This window comes from Myotis lucifugus, unplaced genomic scaffold, assembly GCF_000147115.1.
Source record: "Myotis lucifugus unplaced genomic scaffold, Myoluc2.0 scaffold_58, whole genome shotgun sequence".
Taxonomy (NCBI): domain Eukaryota; kingdom Metazoa; phylum Chordata; class Mammalia; order Chiroptera; family Vespertilionidae; genus Myotis; species Myotis lucifugus.
In genome coordinates this window covers 2887684-2902531 of record NW_005871106.1, presented here as the reverse complement: position 1 = coordinate 2902531, position 14848 = coordinate 2887684, and the positions used below count along the sequence as shown (strand labels likewise).

Below are 14848 nucleotides of genomic sequence, written 5' to 3'. Positions count from 1 at the left end.
GAGCCCACAACCCAGGCATATGTCCTGACCAGGAATCAACCAGAGACTCCTTGGTGCATGGGAAGATGCTCAATCACTGAGCCACACCAGCCCGGGTAAGTCTTACATTTTATAAATGCTAGATTTCTTTCATGACTTTATCAGATTTATAGTTTTTGGTAAGTTTTAAAATCTCCCCCTTCAGTTTGCCTTTTCTCTCTCTTCACCTTCTCAAAAGCTAAAATTTTATAATAGGTTCTATTTGCTGCCTCTATTTCCTCACCTCACACTCTTCAAACTGGCTTCCCCCTCTACAACTCTATTAAAGACATGCTAGCAAAGATCTTCATTGCTATCCATGCTACAAGTCCAGTGGACAGTATTCAGTCTTCACCTTATTACTCATTAGCTACTCTTTTTTTAATATGTATACATATATATGTATATATTAAAAATATATAATTTCAGAGAAGAAGAGAGAGGGAAAGAGAGATAGAAACATCAGTGATGAGAGAGAATCATTGATCTGCCTCCTCCTGCACGTCCCACACTGAGGATCAATCCCGCAACCCAGGCATGTGCCCTTGACTGGAATCGAACCCAGGATCATTCATTCTGCAGGCTGACGCTCTATCTATTGAGCCAAACTGGCCAGGGCAGTCATTAGCTACTCTTGATATGGTTGTCCACTCTTTCTGAATCTAACGCCTTGGCTTCTAGAATGCTACTATCCTTTTGGTCTCCATCAAAGGTTCTCGATGCTCTTCCCTTCCCTGATTGACATTGCTCCTGCTCCAGGTTTCGCTTTTGTTCCACTGCTGCCTCTATAGACACTCTATGCTCTCCTGCCAGATCTTACCAGGTCCCAGTAGTATCTATCTCCCAAATGCTGAAGTCTCCTGTGAATAGAGCTGAGAACTTTCAGCCTTGATCTCCCTCCGGTTTCTAATTGTATATCCAACTACCTGCTGGGCATACACACTTAGCTCAGGATTCCACGTGTTAAACTCATCTCCCCACCCACAATTTGCTCATCCACCAGAATTCTCTCTCTCTCTTTTTTTTTAAAGGCACGCCATTTTTACTAATACTTACATGCACAGGAACTTACAGAAAATAAGTAAAACTCAAAGAAGTAGTTATACTTAGAAGCTGTTGTGTGCTTCTTAAGGGAGATATTTGGCTTCAAGGGATGATAAATTGTGGGGAAATGACTAGGAAATATGTGGGAGAAACAAGCGAAGGGCTATTTTGGTAAGTCCTGTTTACGCAAGCTCATCATGTCCATCTTTGATGTGATAGGAGTCATTCTTCTCTCCCTACTGGGGGGAGGGACACCTTCCTCAGAGGGAATTGATGTCCTGCTTTTAGGCAATGAAGGGAGGGCAGAGAACTCTTCCTGCATCTGCTGACTGCCAATTGCCTTCACCTCAAAAGTACCTTTCTGCCAAAGTGGCACATGTTGGGGTGGCACATTCTGATCCTCTTCAAGGTTCAGAAAGATCAAATACCTGGCCAGTTTACGCAGGTGATGAGTGGGCGGCTCTGGGATTTAAATCCACTTCTGCTAGGCTCTAAAGCATCTGCTTTTTAAAAGTAAACATTCAGAAAAACAGTCTGGTTTCCCTATTATTTAAAATCACTTAAATAATACTTTCATCCCAAATAATAACGGTCATTTTGTTACTATAACATGATGCTGCTTCAGAGTGCTTTTATGAATTAGCTCATTTAATCCTCTAAGTCAGGAGTGGGAACCTTTTTTCTGCCCAGGGCCATTTGGATGTTTATAACATCATTCAAGGAACACATAAAATTATCAACTTAAAAAGTAGCCTGCTCTATTTGGTCAAACATTGAATTAACTCACCCCTAATGCCTTGGCAAGGCCAGAACAAATGATTTCACGGGCCTTATACGGGGCCTCTGGGCCAGATGCTCCCCAGCCCTGGTCTAAGGAGTAGAATGGCAGGATTTGCTAAACTGGATGTACAAAGGAAGAAACTAAGTATCAAAGAATGCAATGACTTGCCATAGCCAAGCAACCATTTGGTAGCACCACTGTAACCTTGTCTAGGTCTCCTTGTCTGTCTAGCCAGAAAGGTGCCTTTTGTTGACTATTTCATTATTGCCTCTTCCCTAACTGCCTACCCAATGAATTTAAATGGGATTATTTCATTTAACCCCAGACCTCGGGGGCATAGCCTCCCAGGGTAATGTGAAAGTCACTGTTCTGAAATCCTATGACCTGGGTCTGAGCCCAGTGGGGTAATAGGACCTGCCTTGCGGGATGAACTGGACAGGAGATAAGGCAGTAGAGAATGTTATAGAGGGGCCTCCACTTCCCTGACCACAGGCTTCTGTGTGGAAAGGCTTCCACCAGAAAAACCTGCTTTACTCCTTCCATCTGGATTGTTTATCCCTAGGGCAGAAGGAGTGATGTACCTGATTTGGGCGTTTGGAGAAAGAGCTGGGCAGAACTCATCTGTCCAGGACTGCATTCTGCCTCACTGTGGGTCCAGAGGGGTCTGTGTTGGTGAGGAGGCCTGTGTTGTAGGTCAGAGGTGAAGTCTACTGCAAACACCAAGCCATGTTCTCCAACCTACCTGATCTGTAAGAAAGGTGCTCTTCTGATTTCCATTGCCTGACTCCGTTCAGTTGATTCTAAACTCAGGCAGGGAGAATAGATTTTATGTAGAACCCAACAAATAGATTCCTTTGTTTTCCTTGTTCATAGAAAAAGGTGTGTTAAATACACTGAAAAAAAATTGTATCTGAGCAAAGTTATAAATAATTTTTGATATATGAACCAAGTTTTAACTTGTAGGTATGAAAATGCTTTTATGTCATAAATCTACTAGTAAATGGGTATTACTGCTTTCCCACAAAATCACAGGTGGTTCTGGTGAGGTTTGATAAGTATTTCAGAAGTTTCCAAATGTCATAAGAGCAAACAAAATATTAAAAAACAAACAACTGAAGAAGTGGAATAATTATTATGCTAATAAAATCACTAAAATCCGGGAAAGGGAAGTAAAATACTTCTTTTTACCTTTTAAATTAGAGTCATTAAAGTGATTAGCAGTAGGAAAGTGCTAGGATTTTCCTCTAGTGCCAATTTTTCATACAGAAAAGTCATAGCCCATTTGGACTTTCAAAAATTATTCTTGCCTGGCCAGCATGGCTCAGTGGTTGAGCATCGACCTATGAACCAGGAGGTCACGGTTTGATTCCAGGTCAGGGCACATACCTGGGTTGCAGGCTCAATGCAATTGGGAGTGTGCAGGAGGCAGCCAATCAATGGTTCTCTCTCATCACTGATGTTTCTATCTCTCTCTCCCTCTTCCTTCCTCTCTAAAATCAATTAAAATATTTTAAAAAAATATGATTCTTTGAACTTGTTATAGCTCTCATTACTGAGGTTTGGGAACCCTTCCACCCGAGGGAATCAGTACATCAACTCGTAGTAAGAACAGACTGACTGATAATCCTGCTCATTCACCTTCCTCCTCTGGTGTCTCAGACTCTCCTCTCCTCTGACTTTTCTTCTATGCCAGCTCCTCCTTGCTGACTCTTCCACCAACTCTTTAAGTGCTGGAGTTCCTGGTCCTCCCGTTTTCTTCTTACCTTTCCCATGGGCATCCCATCTACACTTGTGTTGAAGACTTCTAAATCCATACTTGCCCCCAAATCATTCTCCTGAAACTACATTCAAATTCCTAACTGCTGGAGGTATCACAGCTGTCTCCAACACAGCATGTCTAGAACTCAACTCTTCCTAGACACTTCTCCCAAATTGAAAGATTTCCAATAAAAGTCAGCTTCTCTTGACACACTGGAAAATCTGATAATACAGAACCCACGTGAAAACAGCTGGCTGGAGGTAAGGAGTAGCTGCCTCCTTTAAATGAAGCCTGAGGCCTCCTGTTGTGCACAGACCCTACCACTTCCAATGTCCTGTACCTGGCTGGCTTCACACAATACGTTCCTGGCCTGGCAACTGGAGATGCCTTAGTTTTTGACCCGTGAAGTAGGTCATCCAAGATCATCTGCTGAATTAAGAAATGAATTAATGAACCAAATAGCATCACTCTTTTCTATTCAGACTGGAATTACCTGATTTTATTGAATCCTGGCTCACCAGTTACTAAACGGATTGCAATGTTGCATAACCTCGCTATGCCTCAGTGACTTCATCTATGAAATACTCATCCACCAGAATTCTCAATTTTAATTAATACCACTCCAAAACAGAAACCCAAGTTATTTCTCCTAGTCCCCAGTAGACACTTCATCACCAAATCAAACCAACTTCATTGCTTGTTTCTCCCACAGAACCTATTATTCCTTCACTCACATTCCCAGGACCCTAGTTTAGGCCCTTATCACCTTTCCTTGAAGAATGGCATTAGCCCTCTAAATTTTTTCTCTACCCTCAAGTCATGGTCCTGCTTAAAACCATCTTTTATACCCCAGAAACTGGGGGAACCTGGAACAGAATGATCAGTTACAGCATTACAATTTTATTTTATAGACTTTAACCCAATAGTGTTGAAGCCAGATTAAAACAGCAATGATCTGAATCCAGTATGAGCAGGGAGGGGAAGGGAAGAGACAGAAGAGAGAATAAACTGGGTAAAATGTGGTTAGCTGAAGAGAGCTCCTTCTTAAGACATAAGAAAGTCCTCCGAGTAGCAACTTCCACGAACTATAAGAGAACTGTTGCTAATTTTTTAACTCTCACAAGAACTTTCTAGTCTGGATAAAAGGACTTTCATGTTTGTTTCGGACTGGTGTAATCAGAATCAGCTTCACTGGGGCTGCTTCTAAGCAATGACTCATGTTGTTTTAGCTGGTGCTGACTCCCTGCCCCACAGAGGATGACACAGCTTTGAACAGGCAGAGCACGGCCTGGCCTGCTGTCTCCAGCTCCACACACGCTTCCAGCCACTGGGCGAGGTGGGCGTTCTCTAGAGCCCATCTTTCGGCAACTAAGCACAATTCAGATTTCATAAAAACAGTTGCCAAGTCAACCTCGTAATCACTGAGCTTTACAAATGAGGAGGCAAAGAAGTTAGGTTGTGGTATGTTAAAAATCACAGGGCCAGCCATCCTCTGGTTTCCAAAACAGAATGTGCGGAAACTTAGTCAGCTTTTTCCCCGTTTAATTGCTTACTCTATTGAGGTCAGCACATGTTTTCCTTTAAGATTCCAATGAGGAGTTGCAGCCAGTGTGTTTTCCAGACTCTCCACGTCAAACTTAAGGAGATAATGTGCACGGGTAGTTGTAATAGTATTTGAAAGGAAGCTAAGGAAATGCCATTCTCACCACCACCTTTTCTCTAGTTCTATGCTCGTTCTTATTGCTTCCCAGTGAGAAAGCCCGTTTTCCCCTCATCCATGATCTCCTTGCTGTTGGCCTGGCTGCTTCCAGAACACACTGGACCATGTTGTGGGCCTCAGTCCCCTGGTAAGGGGAGCTGGTGACCAGGGGGCAGCAGACGGTAGTCAGAGCCTGGCTCAACAACTGGTTCTTCCTTCTGAGGCTCCAGCGAGGCACTTTCCCATACTCTCTTCCCAGATGCATCACAGAGGTTGTTCCTTGCAGTCCTCACTCATGACTGTATTTTCATGATGCCCAGTTCCCATTGACAACACACTCCGAGCAACCTGGCTGATAAGAACAGTTAGAGAAGACTTCTGAAGACATGGCAGTTAGCAGAGGAGCCAGACCGCTCTGTTTACATATAACTAAAATAACTGTCCAATCTCTGTAGCTCTGGTGCCCTGAGAACCAAAGTTTATCAAAATGAATACCTTAAAAAATAAACAAGTGCCCAGAGCCTAGAGGCCATTCTGATTCTGACTTCTCCAGAAGATTCAAGTCCAGACTATAAAGGGCCCTGGGTTTGTTTTCTAAACAGAAACCCTTGAAGCCCCATCTAGGTGTGGCATTATTCATGGCTCCAAGGTCACTGATGGATAAGAACTGTGCCCAGGCTTATGAGAGACTAGAGATGGCTCATGGGTCCAGATGGCCACAACCTATCTTATCTGACCCTAAATTTCTGAGCAAGACTTAGAACAGAATTGAAGGATAGGACCTGGCTTGGTCCTATCCTTCAGTTGGTTTCATGTAGAGATAAGGTAAAAACCTGACTGAATACTGGGAGACAGAGAAGAAGGCCCCACTAATTCTTATGGAGTGTTTTCTCAACATACATTAAGAATTCTTATGTTATAAGTCATATTGCACAGTGGATGGAGCGTCGGCCTGCGGACTGAAGGGTCCCAGGTTCGATTCCGGTCAAGGGCATGTACCTGGGTTGCGGGCACATCCCCAGTGGGAGATGTGCAGGAGGCGGCTGATTGATGTTTCTCTCTCATTGATGTTTATGAATACTGGGAGACAGAGAAGAAGGCCCCACTAATTCTTATGGAGTGTTTTCTCAACATACATTAAGAATTCTTATGTTATAAGTCATATTGCAAGGAACAGAGCAAAATATACATTTTTTTAACCACAGAAATCTACCTTAGTGGCTAAAGAAAGCAATTATTAAAACTAAAATGAAAAATTCTAAGAGCTAGTTACTAAGAACATAAACCTAAGGATTAAAGGATTAAGAGCTGCCCTCTCTGCTTCTGCCCAAAAAAGCCAAAGGAAGATTCCCTGTTACTGACTGCTTGGGTCTCACTTTCTTGGTCAAGTTGAATGACTTCTCTAGCACATTCTGTCTATTTTAAAATATTCTTACCTAAATAAGACTGCATGAAGGGCAAGAATCGTTTTTAAAATTAAAAAAATAATAATCTTGTAAATGCACTTCTTTCAAGTGATAACATTTTTCTAATAAACTGTTTATATGCACTCACACTTAACCTACTTCATGTGTATTTCATTAAAACAAAGTAGGAATGATTGCAAAAGGAAAAACTAAACCAAAACTAAGCATTTATAACATCTACCATGTGGAAGTTGTTGATGCTGGTTGCTAAGGGGGATACAATAATACTGACCCTGCTCTCAATAAACCTACAACAAAATTCAGGCAGAAAAATACTAAATACATAATATATTAAGTAATGTTTCAATATTGAAATAACAGGTTAAAAAGCACCAGTTTTGGAAGGATTGGGAGGGAATCCTGGCTGTCTCATTACCTCACTGTGTGATCTTGGGCCTCAGTTCCTTCCTGCTATAGGACTGTTGTAAGGACTAAATGAAGTCTTGTATGTCAAGCTCAGTTAAGGTATCAATAAAACGAGGCCTTCTTTTTAAAGCAGACACCACCAGACAGTGCATGATTAATTACCAAATGATTACTGTTATGGCAGATGAAGACTCTTCTGGCTACTAGGATTAAGGAATTCTTCAGAAGTTTAGTCCTTACTTCTTTGACTATGTTTATTCTCTTTTGTTTTGCATTTTATCTCCTGCCACTTAAATATGGGTTTAGTCCCAACCATTGACATGTTAATTTCATCTACTGTGTGAATTTTTCAGTGTGGTAATGAAGATAGGGGAAAGTGGGAAGGAAAGACATCAAATATCATATTATTAGCTATAATGTCATTTTAATACGCTTAACATTTTTTCTAAACACCTGTCAAATTTCTCTACTGATCTGTAAAGATAAAATCCTTTTTTGGGATCTTTGTAGAAACATAAATGCAATGGCCAGTGTTTTCTAAATTGATTTCATAAATGAATACTGAACAGGAAATGTCAAAGGGATTATCTTCCTTATACATTACAGATATACAGATAGAGATGTAAAGACTTATCTCTTATACATAAAAGATAATCAGTACCACAATTTAGAATTACTAAAATAGTACAAATAAATCTCAAGTGTTTGACAATTTCAAAACAACTACATACTACTCTGTCTCTGATTTCCGATTCTCTTTCCTGTCCTTTGTATTGTGTGTTTGTGTGCAGTCCTCATCTGTTCAGGATCAGAAGTGGAATGCACAGGTTTAATTAGTTTTAAGAGTAACATGAGACACTCAGCTGGTTCTCTAAGTGACACTTAGAGCATGTTCTCCCACCCTTGGAATTACTTGGCACTTACTGCCTGTCAAAAGGATAGTTTTATCAAAAATATTCATTTAGCGAGGAGTGATTTAACACATTTGATACTCGAAGAATGTCTCATAACCCCCAGATATTTAAGAAGATGAAAACACAATAAAACAATCTACTGCTTTCTTTAGTTCCCATCTTAGAGAATAAAGCAACTTTATTATTTTGTTTTGATGTACACCTCTAGTAATCACAAAGAAATGGACACATGAAACTTCATGGGATGAAGAATGACACATGATCTGAAACTCACTAACCCAAGTAACCAGAGCATAGCAAGAAACTGAAAGCAAACCAGCAAACCAAAAAACTCAAAGAAACCGACATAAATGCTATCAAAATCTTTTGTTAAATTACACATTTTAGTCCTTTGAACAGCATTTTCTTTACACAGCTCTAACAAGCTTAATTATCTAATCAAAAGTAGATTACAAAGCATGTTAAAAATAGCCATAGTAGAAAGAACAGAGTACTGCCAAAGGCTTTCAGGACTGCCTAAAAATAAGGGGAAAACAACAATGATAGATAATACTTAAAATACATAAGAAATAAAACACTGCACCAACATAAGCTATTTACTATTAAGGCAAGCAAACTTACACATCGAAATAGATGCCTTTACTACAGCACTAGAAACCACACTGTCTTACTAATGAGTCATTAAAAATGGGTCATTTCTACATTATTTAAGGCTACGTCTGACTTTTCATACAAAGAGACTTAAAGGCAAAACAAACACTCCATTGCTTAAATGGATAAACTTTATTCCCAAAATGTGCGCCAAAGAAACATTTTATTCCCTTTGCTATGCTACAAAACATTTCACTTTTATTCTTTGCTGGAACTAATATATAGAGACCATACATTGAGAAAACAGAGAACAGAAGTTACTTTAGAAATGAAATAGTTTGGTATAAGGAGGGAATGAGAAGAAATGTTGATCATACGCATATTAGAATGTTTGCTTTCATTATAACACATTTGCAAATGTTCAAGGAACACTAGAAGGGAAAAATGTTTTCCATCAGGAGAAACAGCTCTAAGAAAACAGAAAGCCTCCATGGCCTCACTAAGAGACCCCAGCAACGTGAGATTAACAACTACCCTCTTTTTTCCCTTATCCTCACCCAAGGGTATTTTTTCCATTGATTTTTTAGAGAGTGGAGTGGAGGAAGGAGAGAGTGAGAGAGGGGGAGGGGGAGAGACAGAGAAAAAAAAACAACAACATTGGATGTGAGAGAGAAACAGTGATTGGTTGCCTTTTGCATGTGTCCTAACTGGGCAGGGATCAAGCCCGCAGCCAACCGAGATAGGAGGTACATGCCCTTGACCAGGAATCAAACCACTAAGCAGAACTGCCCAGAGCTAATAACTACCCTCTTGATGCAGAATTTCACTTAGCATCTTTGTGATTAGTTTTCTTTTAATCCAATAATAAAATTTTCCTTCCAAAGAATGATGAAACTTTGAAAATTAGAGAATTTCTTTTTATAGGTTTCACAAACTCAGACCAGAAAAAAAGTAAACCATTCTATCACAAAACTGTGGGGGGAAAAGTAGGTTAAATGACTATTATGCCTTTTTACATTTATTTGGTTGACTTTTTAAAGATGTACAGTAACTCCCCCATGATCATTCTCATATATTAATCACACAGAGGAAAATTATAGTTTTACAATAGGGAACCCTCGCTGACATCACCTTAAGCAGGTGATCGAAGTTAACATCAACATTAGTGAGACATATGACATCACGTACCCCTGATATGATGTTACTGAGAAGGGCCCAACATCATTCTGCAGAATTCTCACCCAAAATGCATATCTTCAGTTTAATCACGAAAGGATATCAGACCAATCCAAGTTGAGAGACTTCTTCGAAACAACCAATCAGTACTCTAAAAGCGCCAACGTCATAAAAGACATGGACTGACCGTCACAGATTGGCGGAGGTTTGGGAGGCATGAGTCAATCCATCCTGGATTCAATTCTACAACAGAATTGAATTCCGATCCTAGTGGAAAATTGGTGCAACCAGGATAAAGTCTACAGTTTAGTTAATAGCATTTTACCAGTATTCATTTTTCAGTTTTATAATGGAACTGTGGTTTTGCAAAATATTAACATAGAGGAAGCTGGGAGAAGCCTACACAGAGCTCACTGAACTACCTGTGAAAGTTTTCTGTAAGTCTAATATTGTGTCAAAATAAAAGTTAAGAAAAAGTTGTCATCTTTATCCTCATGAAAGTGACTCTGTAACATCCTAAGTTCTCTAAATTTTGTGGACACATGAAGGATTAATGACCAGGGAGGACGGAGTAGGTTAAAAATGGACAAAGCAACTGGCCAAATGTTTGGGCAAACGACAGGATCAAAGGAAATGTGCCAGATGTTTTCCACTCGCTCTACGCAGGGAGGCACCCCACTCAGCAGGGGCCCACTGTAAAGAGAAACCGGAGACACAAACTCTGATTTCACCCTAACATAGTGACCTATAAATATCTTCTTTCTTAAGACTCCTATTTCCCTTATTCTTTCTGAATCCTCTAGATAAAGTCCAACTGCTGTGCTTATGTATATGCCCATAAGCTCACAGAAATGTCTTTTAACTAATTTCAATCCAGGAAAGTACCAATTAACATGTCATTAAAAGTTCCTAAACTTGGTCTTTTCTACAAAATCGTTACTTTCCAGTCATCATTTTCATTTTAATAGAATCATTCTCATTCTAGTTATGATATGAGGAAACCACATCCCCTTTACAAAAGTTTAACATTGTTGTAGAATTAGAATGCCCAGGATAACCTTGGTTAGCTTCTATGTTTGTTTTTGGGGAAGAGTTGGTTCTTTTCTTCTTCTATTTTTATCCTCTCTCAGGAAGTTTATGGCATAATGAGATAAACATAAGAAATACTCATGGCCATTTAACACTACACCTTCACAGAAAAATGTGGTATATCTTATCTGTATATAGCTTAGAAGATCTTTGAAACAAGATATTCAGCTTTCTCTTCAGCTACTTTTCACTTTGTAAGTGAAGTTATTTTGTATGTATGTCAACATGTTCACCGTGGACTATGAATGAGGGTGTAGAAGCTTAGTCTCTATAAAAGGCACATGATTCTAAAGACAATTCCAACCATTTGTTGTAACAGAACTGAGAATGTATAAGCCTTCATTCTCGTTTTTCTTTACAGGATAAAATGTAAAGGACAGAATGTTAAAAAAAAAAAAAAAAAGATAAAGAATTACTTCTCTTCCCAACAAATACTTAGTATTCTTGAATCTCTTTCCTGCATGAGCAAGTTGTAGGGATTGGTACCAAGACTATCTTACTCTTCTCCTTACATCAACACTGTGGTTAAAAGTGGTAATAGTAATAATACAGCTAACTATTAGATGCTTCCTTGGGTCAGACACTATTCCAAGCAGCTGAAGCAAGTTGCCTAAGGCCACATGGTAGTAAAGGGTGTAGGTGGAGTCTGACCCAAGCCTGAGTAACTGGTGCTCTATACTGGATACTTACTTTAATAAAACATAATGGGCAGGCCAGAAAGAAATTGCAGTGGACACCCTGCTTCAGTGTTGAAGATTAACAGGGAGAAGCTTGCGATTGAGCAGCCTTTACTCAGCTTCAGCGAGTGCTGGCAGGCGCAGTGGAGGCCTGAGCTGCTGAATCATTTGATTTTCTCTCTTTTCTCTCCTTTCTCTGTTTCTCTCTCTCTCTCTCTCTCTCTCTCTCTCTCTCTCTCTCTCTCTCTCTCAAAGTGGCAGTCTAGATTTATGTCTTGATTTTGAAATGTTACTGCTTATTTCAAACTTTTTCTAAAAATCCTAGTGGTCTGAAAGGTAAAGGGACTTGGTTTCATTTATCTTTGAATACCTAATCCCTAATGTGCTGCTGGCACATAGTAGGTGCAAAAAGGTTGCCTTCTGCTGTTACAACCCCTGCCATTTTATATTTGTGGTAGGAATTCATTAATTTATTCACCAAATATTTACTGAACTACTACAATGTGCCAGACACTGCTCTAGGCACTTGGGATACAATAGTGAAGAGAAAGGGGAGAGAGAAGCAACAGAGGATAATATTTTCGTGGGAGAAACAGGCCAAACGAAAACAAAAGCACATAAAGTCAGATGGAGTGGAGGATTGGAAAATAAGGAGATGGTTTGCTTTGAATTGAGCCCATGCCGCCCAGAGCTAAAGAATGAAACTTAGGAAGTTAGATACAATAGTCCATGCTTCCTAGTGCCATACTGGTCACTACTCCACAAATATGTCACACATATGTAAGCAATTTAAAGAAAAGGGTCAGAGAGAGAGAGAGAGCGAGTGAGAGAGAGAGAGAGAGCTTTCTTCATAAGGAGAACAATAAGATCTTGCTCCTTGGCTTGAAAGGAAGTATTGATCAGTAGTTAGTGAGTCAAAGGTTAATAACTTGGGCTTGATTATTTCTGTTATCTGACTCATGATTGATGATGTCCTCTGGCTCCACTAAAGACAGGAGCCCCCTTTTGATTGCTGTTACTGGGAACCAAGGAATTAAGCCATTCTCTAGTCATTTAGTTGCAACAGGGGCAGGGGTCGTCTATCTCCTGCATCAGAGGGTGAGTGGCACAAAGGTCCCTACAGAGAGGGTACAGGGCAGTCACCAAAAATGCAAACTTGGAGCAACATAAATCTAACTGGCAACTGGCGTGGCAAAACGCTAGCTAGCTCTGACACACAACTCTTCTGCTCTCATGTATTATCATTCCATAAGACCACATGCTGAGTTAATGGAACTTGTCCTCCAGTTTGCTTTGGAAACGGATGTAGTTTCAAGTAGCCCAAATGGCACAATCTGGCTCTTGCTCCTGGACAGCTGCTGGGAGCTATAGACAGGACAGCTATCCCAGATGAGGCATATGCTTCCTACCGCCAAGTTGTATCTAAAAATGCACAAACCTGGTCCCCAGCTTCTCATCAAATCACTCACATCTATTTAGTATTCATAATTTGAGTAATTAGAGTCAATGATTATGCTTAGAAAACACCCTAAAGACAAATGCAAGTGTGTATGTTCAAGCAGCTTTAAAATAATGTGCACAGCCCCTAAGACTGGAAGGAAAATGTTATTTTCTCATTGTCTTTATATATAAAAATTAGATTTTACTCAACCTGCACTTTTTTGGAAAAAACAATATTTTCTTTGTTAGTCAAGCCCAAAACATATCTCATGCCAAGGCATTTTGTTCTTGTCATGGATACTAGCCAAAAAGATATTCCTTGAAATAAAAGTCACAATCTGTTGAAAGCCTCACAAGTCCACTAAATTAGGAAACAAGTAATCATTATCACATAACTAAAAAGCATGAGAAAAAATTAATGACAAAATAAATTTGCAACTCCCCACTTGTAAAGAGAACCATCAATGGATCCATAGCTGCAAAATAGCCACATTTAAACAAATAAAATTTCCCCTAAATATGTGTCAGATATCAAACCATCCTACTATCAGTGAACTACCTTTGTCTACCCACAGAAACTTCCTAAAAGTCTAACATCTTTGGTTTCCTTCATGGAAGTTTCATTGGCCTTGATCTTGCATCAAATAGATGGAAACTGATAGACTAATTTAACACAGATTCCTGACGTATTACATCTAAACTGCACATAATGAGATGGTTATAGGTCTTTTGACCCAAAAGAAATGTTATAATTGCATTTAAAGAATAGTCAATATTAGCAATAATGAAATAATACCAATGTATTTATACAATTGAAAGTTTTTTTTAAATATATATAAATAAAATTGTTTATAAACGTCAACTGAGATTTACTTTTTGGAGAATCTCTCCATCTAGGACGCATTCGTTCAGGTGGCATGGAGTTACCTAAGAAGCTCTGGATAGGAGTCGAGGATTTAGGATAATGTATTGTAAATTCTTTACTTTCTGCTTGTGTTTCATTTTAAATGCCTTTTTAAAAATTCTCCAATACCTCCACGGGTGAACCTGGCAAAGACGAGGCAGATGCCTGCTATCACCAAGTTGTCTCAAGAACACAACTCTGCTACGGATCACTGCCTTCAACCGTGGCGGGTGCGACTTCGTGCACTTCCCACTTTCAATCAAGAACAATGCAAAGAACAGCAGGCTCACTCCCCTGTCCACCAAAACTTGCAACAACAATCAAGGGATGGTGGAGAGATGCCCAGGCAGAGAACCCCGGGGCCAGCCGGAACCCCCCAGCCCGGAAAGCCCTGCTCCCCCCCGGAGCGGCTCAGTACCTGCTGCCCGGGTGGCTGGCGGCGGCGCGGGGCGCGCAGCGCGGCTCGGAGCTGGGCGGCTGGGAGCGGGCGTACGAGTGGTAGGCGGTCAGCACCACGCCGCCCGAGTCCTCCACTTCCATCGTCAGCCGCGCATGTCCTGGCTCCCGCCCGAGAACAAAGGCGGGGACCAGCATGGATCAGCACCGGGACCCCGTCACCAGCGGGGAGGCAGGGCCCATCCAGCTCCCGGGGGCTCTCTCCGGGCTGTCAGGGCAGCCGGCCCCGCCCGCGGGGCAGCCCTATTAGCATAGATTGCAAAACACGCCCCGGAGCCCTGGAGGGGGGGTGGGGGGCCCTGAGGACGAGGTGCTGGGGTGGGATCCCTGTCTCTAGGAAACTGGAAACCGGCTGTGATCCTTCAGGGCTCGGGCGAGCTGCTCTGGTCAATTTTTTTTCTTGCTTTGTTTCTTTTCCTTTTCCTTTTCTCACCTCCCCCCTTCCACCGGGAGGCTTATCCGATCGCT

General features: G+C 40.8%; 1 protein-coding gene across 1 annotated transcript in view; it reads right to left on the bottom strand.

Annotated features, from left to right (window-relative positions):
* Nucleotides 1-14360, bottom strand: part of ARHGAP28 (Rho GTPase activating protein 28) — a 133292-nt gene extending 118932 nt beyond the window's left edge. The window contains exon 1 of the mRNA XM_006089268.3: nucleotides 14343-14360. The gene's annotated coding sequence lies outside the window, so the exon portion shown is untranslated. The remainder of the gene's footprint in view (nucleotides 1-14342) is intronic.
* Between the last annotated feature and the right edge of the window lie 488 nt (nucleotides 14361-14848).